Raw genomic sequence first — 15,829 nt, 5'->3', positions numbered from 1 at the left:
AGAACATGGGAACAAGTAAAAGTGAAGGACAAGAATATTCTTCAAAATGGTCATCTTTTCTACTTGTACTGTTCTTAGTCTCTTTTACAAAAAACACTGTTAAATTATGTGTTTATCTGTTTATAACAGCAATTAAGAAAACGGCTGAGCAGAAAAAGAAACAGGTGGTGGTCCTGCACCCCCACATTATACACTGGCAGAAGAGCTGGCCCTTGGGTTGAATGTGAACCGACCCACTGTGGAGGGCATCCCTGGGGGCAGCTCTTCCTCAGACCCACAGCCAGGGACCAGTAGCAGCAACTCCTTCATTACTGGTAAATGAGTTTTAAATTCTCTTGCTACACTGTAAAATAATTTGTTGCTGCATTAAATTAAGTAGGCCTATAATCCAAATGGCTGGTACAGTCATTTCAACTGTTAAATATTGAGTAGTGATCAATTGCTTTGACTTGTGAAGGTGAAAACTGCTGAACTTAATGTAAAAATATTTTGCCATGAGTTATTTGCCTTTTTTTTTTCCTAGTGTAGTTCATTGTAATGCCATTGTGTTTTCTTCTTTTGTGCAGTTTTACACAATACACCAACACTTTTACCTGTTCCCAGGAAAGTGGCTGAAGCATGTGCAGTAAGTGGACTTTTTTAACTTTACATCAAAAGGGAAGAAAGTGCAACACGTTGTAATGCCCATTTGTTTCCATTGCACAGGACAGTGAAGAAACCCTCTCAGATGACTGTCCTTTGGAGGAAGTACTTGTAAGTGCATAAATAACTTTACTTAATTTATAGTTGTGTACATATTATTTCTGACTGCAATGAGTTGCAGGAGGAAAGGCCTATTGCACAAAGTGATACAGAGGTGAGCAGTGTAGTACTTTTCCTTTTTATTTTTGCTGCATGAGGCTTGTGTTGACAGTTCTTTTCTTTTTTTTAATTATTTTTATCCAAAAATGGCAGAGGGTGATATCCGTACCCTATATAAATGGAGTCTACAACAGAAAATTGAGTATTTTGACCTGAAAAATAAAAATTAAGGGGAGCAATAGAACTTGACACCTTAAATAAGAAAAAACTGGCACTAGAGATTGAGTTGCTTCAAAATGAACTTTTAGTAAGTGCTAATACACTTTCACACAGAGTACTATTGCTGACCTTGCATAACAATATCTCTTATTGCAGGCAAAAGATGACTATCACTGGCTTTTCTTCACAAAGAATAATTGAAATAAAACTCAAGGACCTAAGCATATTGTCTTGTCTTCTATTCCACAATTCTGTCTGTGCAGCTCTGCCACTAGGTTGGTCCAAGTGCACTGGCTGGAGGTCATCATCAGGCTGCACCTCCACCACAGGGGTCCTCTCCTTTCTGATAGTGGCAATGTTGTGGAGTATGGCACATGCAACAATGTCACAGGCCCTGTCAGGTGCAACCCTCAGACTTTTCAGACACTGAAATCTTCCCTTTAGTTGCCCAAAGGTCATTTCAATGTGTGCCCTTGTCCTGGCTAGAGTTGCATTGAAACAGGTTTGTGGTCCAGGGTTTGGGTCTGGGAATGGCGTTATGAAATAGCCCCTGTCACCAAGCAGGATCCCATGGTAAGCACCTGTATAATGGAAAAATGCAGTTTTGTTAGGCTCACAATAAATGTATGTAATACAGTGAGCTTGATATTAATTTCTTTCCCTTACCACGTTCAAATAATGTGCATAAATGTGACTCTCTGAAAATTCTGGAGCCATGCACGGATCCAGGCCATTTTGCTTCCACATTTGTAATATAGGACATGGAGTCACACACCATCTAAGATATTTTTAGAAAGTCAACTGCATACTTTTTGATTGCATTCCTTTTTTTAATTTTATTTGATATATTACTACGTTAAATGTCCGACAAGTCGAACATTTAACGTGGTTCCAACAAATGAATGATGTTTATGACACCCTCACGAGAAAAACGATATCTCTCAATAAGTAGAATATCGAGCTGCTCTAAAGGATCCTGTCTATCTCGCAATAGCCGATTAATTCAAAAACGGACAAGACATGGCAGCGAAAGACTTCCCGTATCACCTCCACTTATAAAGCCGCAATATAATCCTGTTAACTTGAAATAAGCCAGCTCACGGGTAGGTTTAAGCTTACGGACCTGTTGTCCAGGATGAGCGTCAAAGAACAAAACCATCCAAGATCATGCCAAATCATCAACAATCAAATCCAGCTAACTGAGTTAGCGACGTACGAAGAATGGACCCCAGAACATACATGTTACAATAATTTAAGGTAGCTTTATGAAACTTTCTCCATAAAGTGTTATAATTGCTGACTGTGCTTCAGATGAGTGTACAAGCAGTTGATCTAAAAGATAACCCTGCCAAAAACAATACAGGGATTTGAGAAGCTTGTTTTTATTTGTGGTTTAGATGCTCTGGAATCCATCAGGAAAATACTGTGATTGAATCAACTTCACAATGGAACTCTCTATGATAGCAATGAGATCATACAAACGTCTGTCTGTGTCCCACACAGTTCAAGTGCAATACATTTCATATGGAAATTGCAGGCGTATTAATGCAGGAACATAATGCCAAAGTCATGTTGCTTTGACTCCAAGATGGAATTTAGCAGCAACGGTACTCTCAGAAAACACTATAAAACTTGCACTTTCTTGTTAAACTTCATATCTGGGATCAGTTGGCTAAAAATGTATGGATGAATCATAAGAGTTTTCCACAGACGTACCAACATTCAAACACACTTCATTCAGAGAAATGAACTAGAATTATTTAAACGAATCATATTTTTCATGAAAATTAAAACTTGAAAATAAATAAGCTAGGCTAACAGAGTTAAACAGACTAACAGAGCTGATACACTTGGTTGCTACCAAACCAATGTACTCCACACACCATACATCATTCATGAACCCCTATACAATGTCTGTTCAGTATGACAGTAGATCTGTACAGCATCATAATGATGTGATATGTCCATCATTTTTCTTACATTCACACATTCACTAGTTAACCTCACCACCTCTATCTGCCAAATACGGATCCTAAAATAAATCTCAGGTGCCCAGAGCTCTGAGAGTTATGAATATTGCAGGTTCCACAACATTAATTATTAATGGGAACAAGTATGAAGCCTTGGAGAATGTTGAACAAACAAAACAAGCCTCAGAGTTTAGGTCAGATAGAAAGGAGAAAAGAATTAGCCCTGACAAGTTGTGTAAATTTGCAAATAATATGCTAGCATTATCCACAGTTAGCACAAGCTAAGCTACTGGATACGTTACTTTGCAACTAGTTTGTGGAGCCTCAACCTAAGTTACTGGTACAGTTAAACTACCCTTTTGAAATATTAGCTAGCTACACTATAGCTATGACAAATGCTAACTACACTGAAGGTATAAAATAAAATTTTCACTTGACAAAATAATAAAATCACACACAATAGACCATTTTCCAAACGGGGTGTCTATTTACACCAAGTGAAAACAGCCCGTCTTGTTGGTAGAGGCTAATTACATTAACTCTGTCCATCCTTGTGTGATTGAACCAGACTAAATTACGATGACAGGATCAGTGGTGTGGAGAGTAAGGCGAGTGGATTTTAGCACGTATCACATGACCGACCCGGGTTCGGATTCGCCTTTTTCCAAACTCATTCCTTTCCCTTTTCCCATTGCATATCAGCTCGGAGAGCTTTTATTTTAAATAAAAGATAAGAACATTCTTAAAGCTGCAGTCTGTAGTTTTTCCTCTTTGTCGCCATCTCTGTTCGAAATCTGCAATTGCAGTTATTTGCGGAATTATCAACTTTATGTGGATTGTGCCTCGGCAAGGCACAGCGCGGATGAATTCAATGTTTTGAGGAGAATGTGCAGCTGTCAACCATTGAAATGTCTTACCTGTCCAGCAGAAAAAAAGCCGTCTCTGCGTCCGTTTTGAACTCCTTCAAAACACGGAGTTCACGCCACCTTTCAAAAGCCCTTCCGATATATATCCTTGTTTTCGCATGGGCCGGTTGCAGTCTCTTTTTTTCTGTAGCCACTCCGAAGTCTTTCGCATTTTACAATGGGTGAATCTCCAGTTGTCACTGGTGATTGTCGTTTGAACCTTTCTGGATCCGCCATCAAATTGATAAGTTTAATCATATCAAGTGCTCTGAGAAAAGGCTATAAATCTCCTCCTCCATCATCCTCACACTCATAGCCGACTAGCCGAGACTCTTCTTTATGTGGACAGATGTGACGTAATGACACAAAGACATGCTCAAATTTCCCGCGGAAATCCACCAGTACCACTGGAGTTAAAAACATTATTACAAGCTTACCGTTTTGAAACGAGCTACGGCAAGCAGAGAGTTTTGAACACTGGCTGGTTATGGACTTGCTCAAAAAATTATTTTGGATCATTTTTAAACCAAAAAAGATACGGACAGCAGCTTTAAAGGGTTAGTTCACCCAAAAATGAAAATTCTGTCAGTAATTACTCACCCTCATGTTGTTCCAACCGCGTAAGACCTCCGTTCATCTTCGGAACACAGTTTAAAGGGTTAGTTCACCCAAAAATGAAAATTCTGTCAGTAATTACTCACCCTCATGTTGTTCCAACCGCGTAAGACCTTCGTTCATCTTCGGAACATAAATTAAGATATTTTTGATGAAATCTGAGAGCTGATCACTTCTCCATAGGCTGCTAGGTGACCGAAACTTGCTGGCCCAGAAAAGTTATTAAAGAGATCGTTAATATAGTCCAAGTGACTACAGTGGCTTAATCTTAAGTATATCAAGCGACGAGAATACTTTTTTGTGCGCAAAAACAAATAAAAATAACGACTTTATTCCACTATTCATTTCCTTCTCTCTGGGCCTCGTAGTGTTTTTGCGCTGCGCATCTGTGTTGCACGTCAACACGCATCACACACATGACCAGCGTCGGCCAATAGTGAGCCTACGTGGTGACGTGTAACACAGACGCGATGCGCAAAAACACTACGTGAACCAACTAGAGGCCCAGAGAGAAGGAAATGAATAGTGGAATACAGTCGTTATTTTTGTTTGTTTTTGCGCACAAAAAGTATTTTCGTTGCTTGATATACTTAAGATTGAGCCACTGTAGTCACTTGGACTATATTAACGATCTCTTTAATAACTTTTCTGGGCCAGCAAGTTTCGGTCACCTAGCAGCCTATGGAGAAGTGATCCAGCACTCAGATTTCATCAAAAATATCTTAATTTGTGTTCCGAAGATGAACGAAGGTCTTACGGGGTTGGAACAACATGAGGGTGAGTAATTACTGACAGAATTTTCATTTTTGGGTGAACTAACCCTTTAAGATATTTTAGATTTAGTCCGAGAGCTTTCTGTCCCTCCATTGAAAATGTATGTACGGTATACTGTCCATGTCCAGAAAGCTAATAAAGACATCATCAAAGTAGTCCAAGTGACTACAGTGGCTCAATCTTAAGTTTATAAAGCGACGAGAATACTTTTTGTGCGCAAAAAACAAACAAAAATAACGACTTTATTCCACTATTCATTTCCTTCTCTCTGGGCCTCGAGTTAGTTCACGTACTATAACTGCGTAGCGCATCTGTGTTGTACGTTCTTCGTTTGGTAAATCTGGCCCCAGATGTCAGCAAACCAGAACACTCAAATTAATCAATCTGCAGAGTTTTTGATTGTCTAGTATTCTGCGTGACTAAAAAAAATGCAGGCTTTTTATGATATTTCAATTACAACAACTTTCAAAGTAATCTGTTTCGAAGTTTCGAATTCGAATCCGCCAATCAATACACATACACAATATGCTGCTGCTGCTGCATGAATAGACATTCATAAATCTAGGTATCAAAGATCTAGGCATGTGGAGCTGGGGAGGTGGAGGGGTTCAGAGGAACTCTGATACTGCAGGACTATCTTACAGCAAACACTGAACCAGACTATTTAAATGTTCAATGAAAGCAATATCACTGGCTGCAGGATCAGCAGAGACTAATCGGCTTGTGCCATGCGGAAATGATGGGATTGCTTGTAGATCGCATGTAAAGGAACGCAGATCAGTGTGCACAATCTAGAGTTTCATGACTGAACTAGATATTTCTGTGATATTCAAATAAATAAATAAATAAATACAGCACGATTAGCAAAAGCTACACTATTTAAGAAATAACCTGAATTAATGTTTTTTTTATATATATATTCTGTTTTATACACTATTTTTTACTCCATTTTTCTTAATCCATTATCTCTGTGAGTGTAGATAGAAAAATAGATAGAAACTTGGTAGATAGAAAAGTGGCATTTCTTATGAATGATTCAGTTCATTGCATCAGATGGAAGCCATATCAGAATGTTACCTCTCTCTTTCACGATCACTTTTACACTGTCGTTAAAGTCTTTCCTCGTCTCGGGGGAAGTGACTCTTGTTTTATACTGTCACAGACGTGCAGCGCTGAGCGGGCAGAGGAAGAAGCATGGCCCATTATAGCAGTCAGAAAACGTGGAGAGCACAGCATCAGTGCAGTCGATGACTACTGAGCTGAAGGAGCCCAAGGTACGAGGAGCAGCTTTGCTATTGTCATTGTCATATTTCAGGTGGAACTACACAGCGACGTGACTGGCCTGTCTGTGTAAAACTGTTTTCGTGTTTTTTTATGTCCAGTAAAGTACTGTTCTCTGATCTGGACTGAATGAGAACACACCGATAAACCAGGGTTTGCTCAGTTCAGAATTGACGAAGTGAGAAATTAGTCCTTTGAAACTAGCCAAAAAACAAAAGCAGGAGTGATTTTTTTGTGTGTGTGTGCAGTTTGTTGGTATTAATGTTTTAGGCTGTCTTTGGCAGACTCCTGAAAGATTCCCTCTGCCCATGTGTAAGTGTAGTAGAGCGCAGGCAGTGTAACAGGTGTCTTTACTATGATTTTCATTCTGAATAATTAATCGGGTGCTTTCACCTAAAACCGAGCCCCCATCTCGTTAATAATTGAGAAGGTTTTTCTGCGTGGCGAGGGGGGCTTAATTATTTAAGAGCAATATAAGCTTGCCAAGAGGTTAATAGGACCTTTGCTGGCATTGAACCGCAGGCTACATGTGGAGAGACTTGGCTGGATTGATGACGGGATTTTGGCACGGCAGTGGGAGAAGGAGGGGACTCGAGGCAAGAGGGCGGAAAGCCCGGGCACCTGGGGGCCATTTGAGAGAGGAGCAGTAGAGCAGCCCAGCGGACGGAAAGGAGTCCAATGTCTTTTCTTGCGGAACTGACATTTTAAGAATTAATTGTTTATTTGACCATGCTGTTTCTGTTGTTTTAGCACTCTTTACTTCACTCAAGAAATTATCAGATAACAGTGTGAACACATCCCAAAAGTTATGTTCAACACAATTTGCATTGCACAATTCCCCATCTTGTAGTTTTCAGTGTAGAGGATGCAGTAGAGTAGTGGTTCTCAAACAAGAACCAATGAGGTTCATTCTTGTTTGTTACGCAGCACGTTTGAGCTTCAGCGGGAACCAGTGAGGTTCATTCTCGTGTTACGCAGCACGTTTGAGCTTCAGCGGGAACCAATGAGGTTCATTCTCGTGTTACGCAGCACGTTTGAGCTTCAGCGGGAACCAGTGAGGTTCATTCTAATGTTACGCAGCATGTTTGAGTTTTAGCAAGAACCAATGGGGTTCATTCTAATGTTACGCAGCACGTTTGAGTTTCAGCAAGAACCAATGAGGTTCATTCTCGTGTTACGCAGCACGTTTGAGCTTCAGCAAGAACCAATGAGGTTAATTCTAATGTTACGCAGCACGTTTGAGCTTCAGCGGGAACCAATGAGGTTAATTCTCGTGTTACGCAGCACGTTTGAGTTTCAGCAAGAACCAATGAGGTTCATTCTCGTGTTACGCAGCACGTTTGAGCTTCAGCAAGAACCAATGAGGTTCATTCTAATGTTACGCAGCACGTTTGAGCTTCAGCAAGAACCAATGAGGTTCATTCTCGTGTTACGCAGCATGTTTGAGCTTCGGCAAGAACCAATGAGGTTCATTCTCGTGTTACGCAGCACGTTTGAGCTTCAGCAAGAACCAATTAGGAGCATTCTCGTGTTACGCAGCACATTTGAGCTTCAGCAAGAACCAATGAGGTTCATTCTCGTGTTACGCAGCACGTTTGAGCTTCAGCAAGAACCAATTAGGAGCATTCTCGTGTTACGCAGCACATTTGAGCTTCAGCAAGAACCAATGAGGTTCATTCTCGTGTTACGCAGCACGTTTGAGCTTCAGCAAGAACCAATTAGGAGCATTCTCGTGTTACGCAGCACATTTGAGCTTCAGCAAGAACCAATGAGGTTAATTCTAATGTTACGCAGCACGTTTGAGCTTCAGCGGGAACCAATGAGGTTCATTCTCGTGTTACGCAGCACGTTTGAGTTTCAGCAAGAACCAATGAGGTTCATTCTCGTGTTACGCAGCACGTTTGAGCTTCAGCAAGAACCAATGAGGTTCATTCTAATGTTACGCAGCACGTTTGAGCTTCGGCAAGAACCAATGAGTTTCATTCGCGTGTTACGCAGCACGTTTGAGCTTCAGCAAGAGCCAGTGAGGTTCATTCTCGTGTTACGCAGCACGTTTGAGCTTCAGCAAGAACCAATGGGGTTCATTCTCGTGTTACGCAGCACGTTTGAGCTTCAGCAAGAACCAATTAGGAGCATTCTCGTGTTACGCAGCACGTTTGAGCTTCAGCAAGAACCAATTAGGAGCATTCTCGTGTTACGCAGCACGTTTGAGTTTCAGCAAGAAACAATGAGGTTCATTCTAGTGTTACGCAGCACGTTTGAGCTTCGGCAAGAAACAATGAGGTTCATTCTCGTGTTACGCAGCACGTATGAGCTTCAGCAAGAACCAATGAGGTTCATTCTCGTGTTACGCAGCACGTTTGAGCTTCAGCAAGAACCAATGGGGTTCATTCTCGTGTTACGCAGCACGTTTGAGTTTTAGCAAGAACCAATGAGGTTCATTCTCGTGTTACGCAGCACGTTTGAGCTTCGGCAAGAACCAATGAGGTTCATTCTCGTGTTACGCAGCACGTTTGAGCTTCTGCAAGAACCAATGAGGTTCATTCTTGTGTTACGCAGCACGTATGAGCTTCAGCAAGAACCAATGGGGTTCATTCTAATGTTACGCAGCACGTTTGAGCTTCAGCAAGAACCAATTAGGAGCATTCTAATGTTACGCAGCACGTTTGAGTTTCAGCAAGAACCAATGAGGCTCATTCTAATGTTACGCAGCACGTTTGAGCTTCAGCAAGAACCAATGGGGTTCATTCTAATGTTACGCAGCGCGTTTGAGTTTCAGCAAGAACCAATGAGGTTCATTCTAATGTTACGCAGTACGTTTGAGTTTCAGCAAGAACCAATGAGGCTCATTCTAATGTTACGCAGCACGTTTGAGCTTCAGCAAGAACCAATGGGGTTCATTCTAATGTTACGCAGCACGTTTGAGCTTCAGCAAGAACCAATTAGGAGCATTCTCGTGTTACGCAGCACGTTTGAGCTTCGGCAAGAACCAATGAGGTTCATTCTCGTGTTACGCAGGACGTTTGAGCTTCAGCAAGAACCAATGAGGTTCATTCTCGTGTTACGCAGGACGTTTGAGCTTCAGCAAGAACCAATAAGGTCCATTCTCATGTTACGCAGCACGTTTGAGCTTCAGCAAGAACCAATGAGGTTCATTCTCGTGTTACGCATCACGTTTGAGCTTCTGCAAGAACCAATGGGGTTCATTCTCGTGTTACGCATCACGTTTGAGCTTCAGCAAGAACCAGTGTGGTTCATTCTCGTGTTACGCAGCACGTTTGAGCTTCTGCAGAAACCAATGAGGTTCATTCTCGTGTTACGCAGCACAGTTGAGCTTCAGCAAGAACCATTGAGGTTGTGGCGAGCAGGACGAGGCCAAGGGCCGTGAGAGAACAGCGCGAGGACGGTGGCGTGACTGATGATGAATAACACATGCGCGACGCACCGGTCTCATATCTCTCACGGAGTAGCGGAAGCATAAAAGGAGGAGCGACGACAGTGAAGGACGAGAGAGGACTAGGCCTGGATTTTACGTTGTGTTTTGTTTCTGTTTTATTATGTGGCAGCATACGTCCATGAGAGACTGATGCCTTTACTTTCGTTTTTGTATGTGTTTATTTATTTATTAAAATACGTTGAATGTTCTCGTTCACATGTTCACGTTCTCATGTTATGCAGCACTTTTGAGCTTCAGCAAGAACCAATGGGGTTCATTCTCGTCTTACGCAGCATGTTTGAGCTTCAGCAAGAACCAATGGGGTTCATTCTCGTGTTACGCAGCACGTTTGAGCTTCAGCAAGAACCAATGAGGTTCATTCTAGTGTTACGCAGCACGTTTGAGCTTCTGCAAGAACCAATGGGGTTCATTCTCGTGTTACGCAGCATGTTTGAGCTTCAGCAAGAACCAATGGGGTTCATTCTCGTGTTACGCAGCACGTTTGAGCTTCAGCAAGAACCAATTAGGAGCATTCTCGTGTTACGCAGCACTTTTGAGCTTCAGCAAGAACCAATGGGGTTCATTCTCGTGTTACGCAGCATGTTTGAGCTTCAGCAAGAACCAATGGGGTTCATTCTCGTGTTACGCAGCACGTTTGAGCTTCAGCAAGAACCAATGAGGTTCATTCTAGTGTTACGCAGCACGTTTGAGCTTCTGCAAGAACCAATAGGGTTCATTCTCGTGTTACGCAGCACGTTTGAGCTGCAGCAAGAACCAATTAGGAGCATTCTCGTGTTACGCAGCAATTTTGAGCTTCAGCAAGAACCAATGGGGTTCATTCTCGTGTTACGCAGCATGTTTGAGCTTCAGCAAGAACCAATGGGGTTCATTCTAGTGTTACGCAGCACGTTTGAGCTTCTGCAGAAACCAATAAGGTTCATTCTCGTGTTACGCAGCACGTTTGAGCTTCAGCAAGAACCAATGAGGTTCATTCTCGTGTTACGCAGCACGTTTGAGCTTCTGCAAGAACCAGTGGGGTTCATTCTCGTGTTACGCAGCACGTTTGAGCTTCAGCAGGAACCAATGAGGTTCATTCTCGTGTTACGCAGCACGTTTGAGCTTCAGCAAGAACCAATGAGGTTCATTCACGCGTTACGCAGCACGTTTGAGCTTCTGCAAGAACCAATGGGGTTCATTCTAGTGTTAAGCAGCACATTTGAGCTTCAGCAAGAACCAATGGTGTTCATTCGCGTGTTACGCAGCACGTTTGAGCTTCAGCAAGAACCAATGAGGTTCATTCTAGTGTTAAGCAGCACGTTTGAGCTTCTGCAGAAACCAATAAGGTTCATTCTCGTGTTACGCAGCACGTTTGAGCTTCAGCAAGAACCAATGAGGTTCATTCTCGTGTTACGCAGCACGTTTGAGCTTCTGCAAGAAACAATGGGGTTCATTCTCGTGTTACGCAGCACGTTTGAGCTTCAGCAAGAACCAATGAGGTTCATTCTCGTGTTACGCAGCACGTTTGAGCTTCAGCAAGAACCATTGAGGTTCATTCTCGTGTTACGCAGCACGTTTGAGCTTCAGCAAGAACCAATGAGGTTCATTCTCGTGTTACGCAGCATGTTTGAGCTTCAGCAAGAACCAATGGGGTTCATTCTAGTGTTACGCAGCACGTTTGAGCTTCTGCAGAAACCAATAAGGTTCATTCTCGTGTTACGCAGCACGTTTGAGCTTCAGCAAGAACCAATGAGGTTCATTCTCGTGTTACGCAGCACGTTTGAGCTTCTGCAAGAACCAATGGGGTTCATTCTCGTGTTACGCAGCACGTTTGAGCTTCAGCAAGAACCAATGAGGTTCATTCTCGTGTTACGCAGCACGTTTGAGCTTCAGCAAGAACCAATGAGGTTCATTCTCGTGTTACGCAGCACGTTTGAGCTTTTGCAAGAACCAATGAGGTTCATTCTCGTGTTACGCAGCACGTTTGAGCTTCAGCAAGAACCAATGAGGTTCATTCTCGTGTTACGCAGCACGTTTGAGCTTCAGCAAGAACCAATGAGGTTCATTCTCGTGTTACGCAGCACGTTTGAGTTTTAGCAAGAACCAATGAGGTTCATTCTCGTGTTACGCAGCACGTTTGAGCTTCTGCAAGAACCAATGGGGTTCATTCTAGTGTTAAGCAGCACATTTGAGCTTCAGCAAGAACCAATGGGGTTCATTCTCGTGTTACGCAGCACGTTTGAGCTTCAGCAAGAACCAATGAGGTTCATTCTCGTGTTACGCAGCACGTTTGAGCTTCAGCAAGAACCAATGAGGTTCATTCTCGTGTTACGCAGCACGTTTGAGCTTCTGCAAGAACCAATGGGGTTCATTCTAGTGTTACGCAGCACGTTTGAGCTTCAGCAAGAACCAATGAGGTTCATTCTCGTGTTACGCAGCACGTTTGAGCTTCTGCAAGAACCAATGGGGTTCATTCTCGTGTTACGCAGCACGTTTGAGCTTCAGCAAGAACCAATTAGGAGCATTCTCATGTTACGCAGCACATATGAACTTTTTGAAGCGTCAAAGTGTCAGTGCCAATGGAGGGACAGGATTTGTGTTGCGAAGATGAACAAAACTGTTTTGGGTTTGGAATGACATGAGGGTTGGTAAATTAAAGAATTATCATTTGTGGGTGAACTATCCCTTTAAATGTCTAGATAAGCTTGACTGCACAGCACATCTTTATATATGCCATTATGACACTATTTTCCATCATTTTCCGAATGACTGCTAATGCTCTTTTTAATAAAACTCTGTTTACTGTCTGCTTTTCTGCAGAAGGTAATAGCATAATAACATTAATTGGAGGTAGAGACCACTTTTGTGAATAAATCTAATTTGCATAGAAATGAGGAGTGTTTGCCCTGAAAATAATGACAGTGATTTGATTCAAGTGTTTAAGCTGAATTGCAGGCAGTTTGTGTATAAGATAAGTGCTTTTCTTACTAATGCTGTTTTTTAAATTCACCCCTTATTCTGGTTAGAGATGACTAGATATTGAGAAGGCTAGAAATTATGTGCAAGAAACAATCCAATTTGCAACAAACATGGCCAGACAGAATCCATGGATTGTTTCCCCCATTTTCCGAGTTAAAACATAATAATTTTAACCATTTAGTTTTATTGAATCCTCTCTTTTCTGTGCTTATCAACAAATAATAAGTTCTTTCAATTAATCAGGGCCTTTTTTTTTTCAAAATCAGTTTGTTATGACATTAGAAATTTGAAAACTGTCTGGAAAGTATCTGAGGAAGTTACAGTATATTTAGATAAAAAACTATAAAGATAATTACAATGATAACATCCACACTAGCAGAGGATAAGAATATTCTGTTGATTATGTGTGCTTGTCTGTCGCTTTAAATGCTCAAGCTCTTTAAAGCAGGATGGATTCTGATTGGATGTCAATGTTTTTATCGTTCATCAGTTGGGAAAAATATTGCTCTGAAATTGAATCCAACCATATCGTTCCTCTGTGCTGTTATCGTTATAGTTGTGGTGTGAACTCGGCTATTTTTTTTTATATTTAGAACGATTATTAAAAAATGTGTGTGTGGATAGTTATATTTAATATATTTATAATTGATATATATATTTATATATTATACGTGGATTAAACATGAATAAAGTTTGATGGATATTAGATTAAGTTAAATGAACACAACATATTGATTTTCAGTCTTACACAAGTAAATTTAAGTACATTAGACTTAATTCTAAAACTATTTCAAACGTTCTAAAGGATTAAATCACACACAAAATAAACATAGCCATAACTTAAAATAAATATCTAAATGCAAATGTTTTCAATTCATGCAAACACTTAAAATAAAAAATAAAATAAATTCAAAAGCACTTTTTTTCAGTGCTTTTAAATGTAAAATGTGTAGCCAACTCATTATACAGAAACATAATTAACTTAATAAGTTCAAAACTACTAGTTTGACTCTCAAACACAGTGTTTTTGTTTGTGGGAAGGTTAAATAGTGATGTAATCGGTTACGTCACTGTCGAGTCAGACGCCAATGGTTTCATTAATCAGAAACATTTAATAAACAAACACATGTGGCTGGATGTGTAGAACTTTCCAATTCTGTGCATTTCTACGGGCCTGATAATTACACTATATAGCCAATTACTGTATTTATGAAGGTGCGACGTGTTAATTTCACTCACTCCGACACCTTTTCGCGGCATTCCTGTGAGTGTGAATAATGGCTTAACCAACATTTATCTGGGCATCCATCCACGTTTCTAATCACTCGTCTCTGCTAGCGCTCACATGCGAGTGAATAATTCTGTCCCACCATCTTTCATTCCTAAATGACCTACTGATCTCCCCCATTCATTATGCAATATATGAGAGACAGAATTTAACTATCCATGTCCATTAATAAGAACATTACACATTAAACGATCTCATAAATGTTAATTAAATTAAAAGTAGACTATGCTGGGACGATTATTCACAGGGTTAACTGGGCATAAAGTTTCAAAGTTTGCTATTTGAGGTACGAATAAGTAACATCGTTTTGTGATCGCAGCAGGATTATTACAGTTAACTAAAACTAAAACTTAACCTAATAAAAATATTGGTAACACTTTACAATAAGGTTTCATTTGTTATACATTAGGGAACTAAAGTTTTCTACAGCATTTATTAATCTTTGTTCAGTTGCTAATAAAACATTTAAATCAGAAGTTGTATCTGTTAACATTAGTTAATGCACTGTGAACTAACATGAACAAACCATGAATAATATTTTTATTAACTAACATAAACACAGCTGTACACCATTTCTTAAGTTAATGTTAACTAATGCATTGACTAACACTTTAATATAAGGTTTCATTTGTTAACAATTGTGTTACCCAAAACTTTTGTCACTTTAAATAAATAAAGCTTAACAAATTAATTAAAATGTAAACAAACTTAAACTTATTTTATTTCAGCTAGTTGCCAAGGCAACATTTCTCATTTTCATTTTTAGTTTAACTTCATGTATTAATAAAAACGTGTTATGATAGTTAACTGAAACTAAAACCATAAAATATTTTTTGTTGTTGCTTGAAATAAAATAAACATTAACTGAAATAAAATAAAACATTAAAAAAATTAACTTATTTCACTTCAGCTAGTTGCCAAACCAACATTTCTCATTTTCATTTAGTCAAAATTGATATACTAAAATAACTAGAACTAAAACTGAAATAAAAACTATTAAAAAAAAAGACAAAAACAACAAAATGACAAACTTGAACAAAAATTAAACTGAAACAGAAAATATAAAAATAAAAGCTAATTCAAAATGTTAATAAAAACTCCAATAGTACATCCAGACATATTTAAAATAAAATAAAACAAACTAATACAAATGACAAAAACACAATTAAAATTCAAATGGAAACAGAAAATATAAAAATAAAAAAACTAATTTAAAATATTAATAAAACTAAAAATAGCACCTCGATACTGAAATAACAGTGGATCAGGGTCTAGGCCTAATTTGTCAAATCAAAAAATACCTAAAAGCCAAAAGTTTTTTCCTTTAAAATGGTTACTGCATGTGCTAAACCTGCTCACAACAGTGAGTCTGCATTTATCCAGGTATTTCAACTTAAACTAGACAATATTGGCTATTAGAAATACTGCAGCGCCCCCTACAGATCCACATATAAACCTATACATGTATCTAACAGGAAGGCTCTCTGGTATATAAAGGGAATGAAGCAAGTATTCAGTATTATTATGATTCTAGATTAGGGTTCAGATCCAAACGTTCCTCAGA

At 39.8% G+C, this 15,829-nt stretch overlaps 1 long non-coding RNA gene across 1 annotated transcript; it reads left to right on the top strand.

Annotated features, from left to right (window-relative positions):
• The first annotated feature begins 580 nt into the window (after positions 1 to 580).
• Positions 581 to 1,237, top strand: LOC311085418. Its single transcript, XR_014606818.1, has 3 exons — positions 581 to 625; positions 706 to 753; positions 1,177 to 1,237. It is a non-coding gene; the product is annotated as an uncharacterized lncRNA (long non-coding RNA).
• Positions 1,238 to 15,829: the final 14,592 nt, after the last annotated feature.

Source organism: Abramis brama, assembly GCF_963993115.1.
Source record: "Abramis brama genome assembly, chromosome: 6".
NCBI lineage: Eukaryota > Metazoa > Chordata > Actinopteri > Cypriniformes > Leuciscidae > Abramis > Abramis brama.
This window is presented reverse-complemented; position numbering and strand designations above follow the sequence as displayed.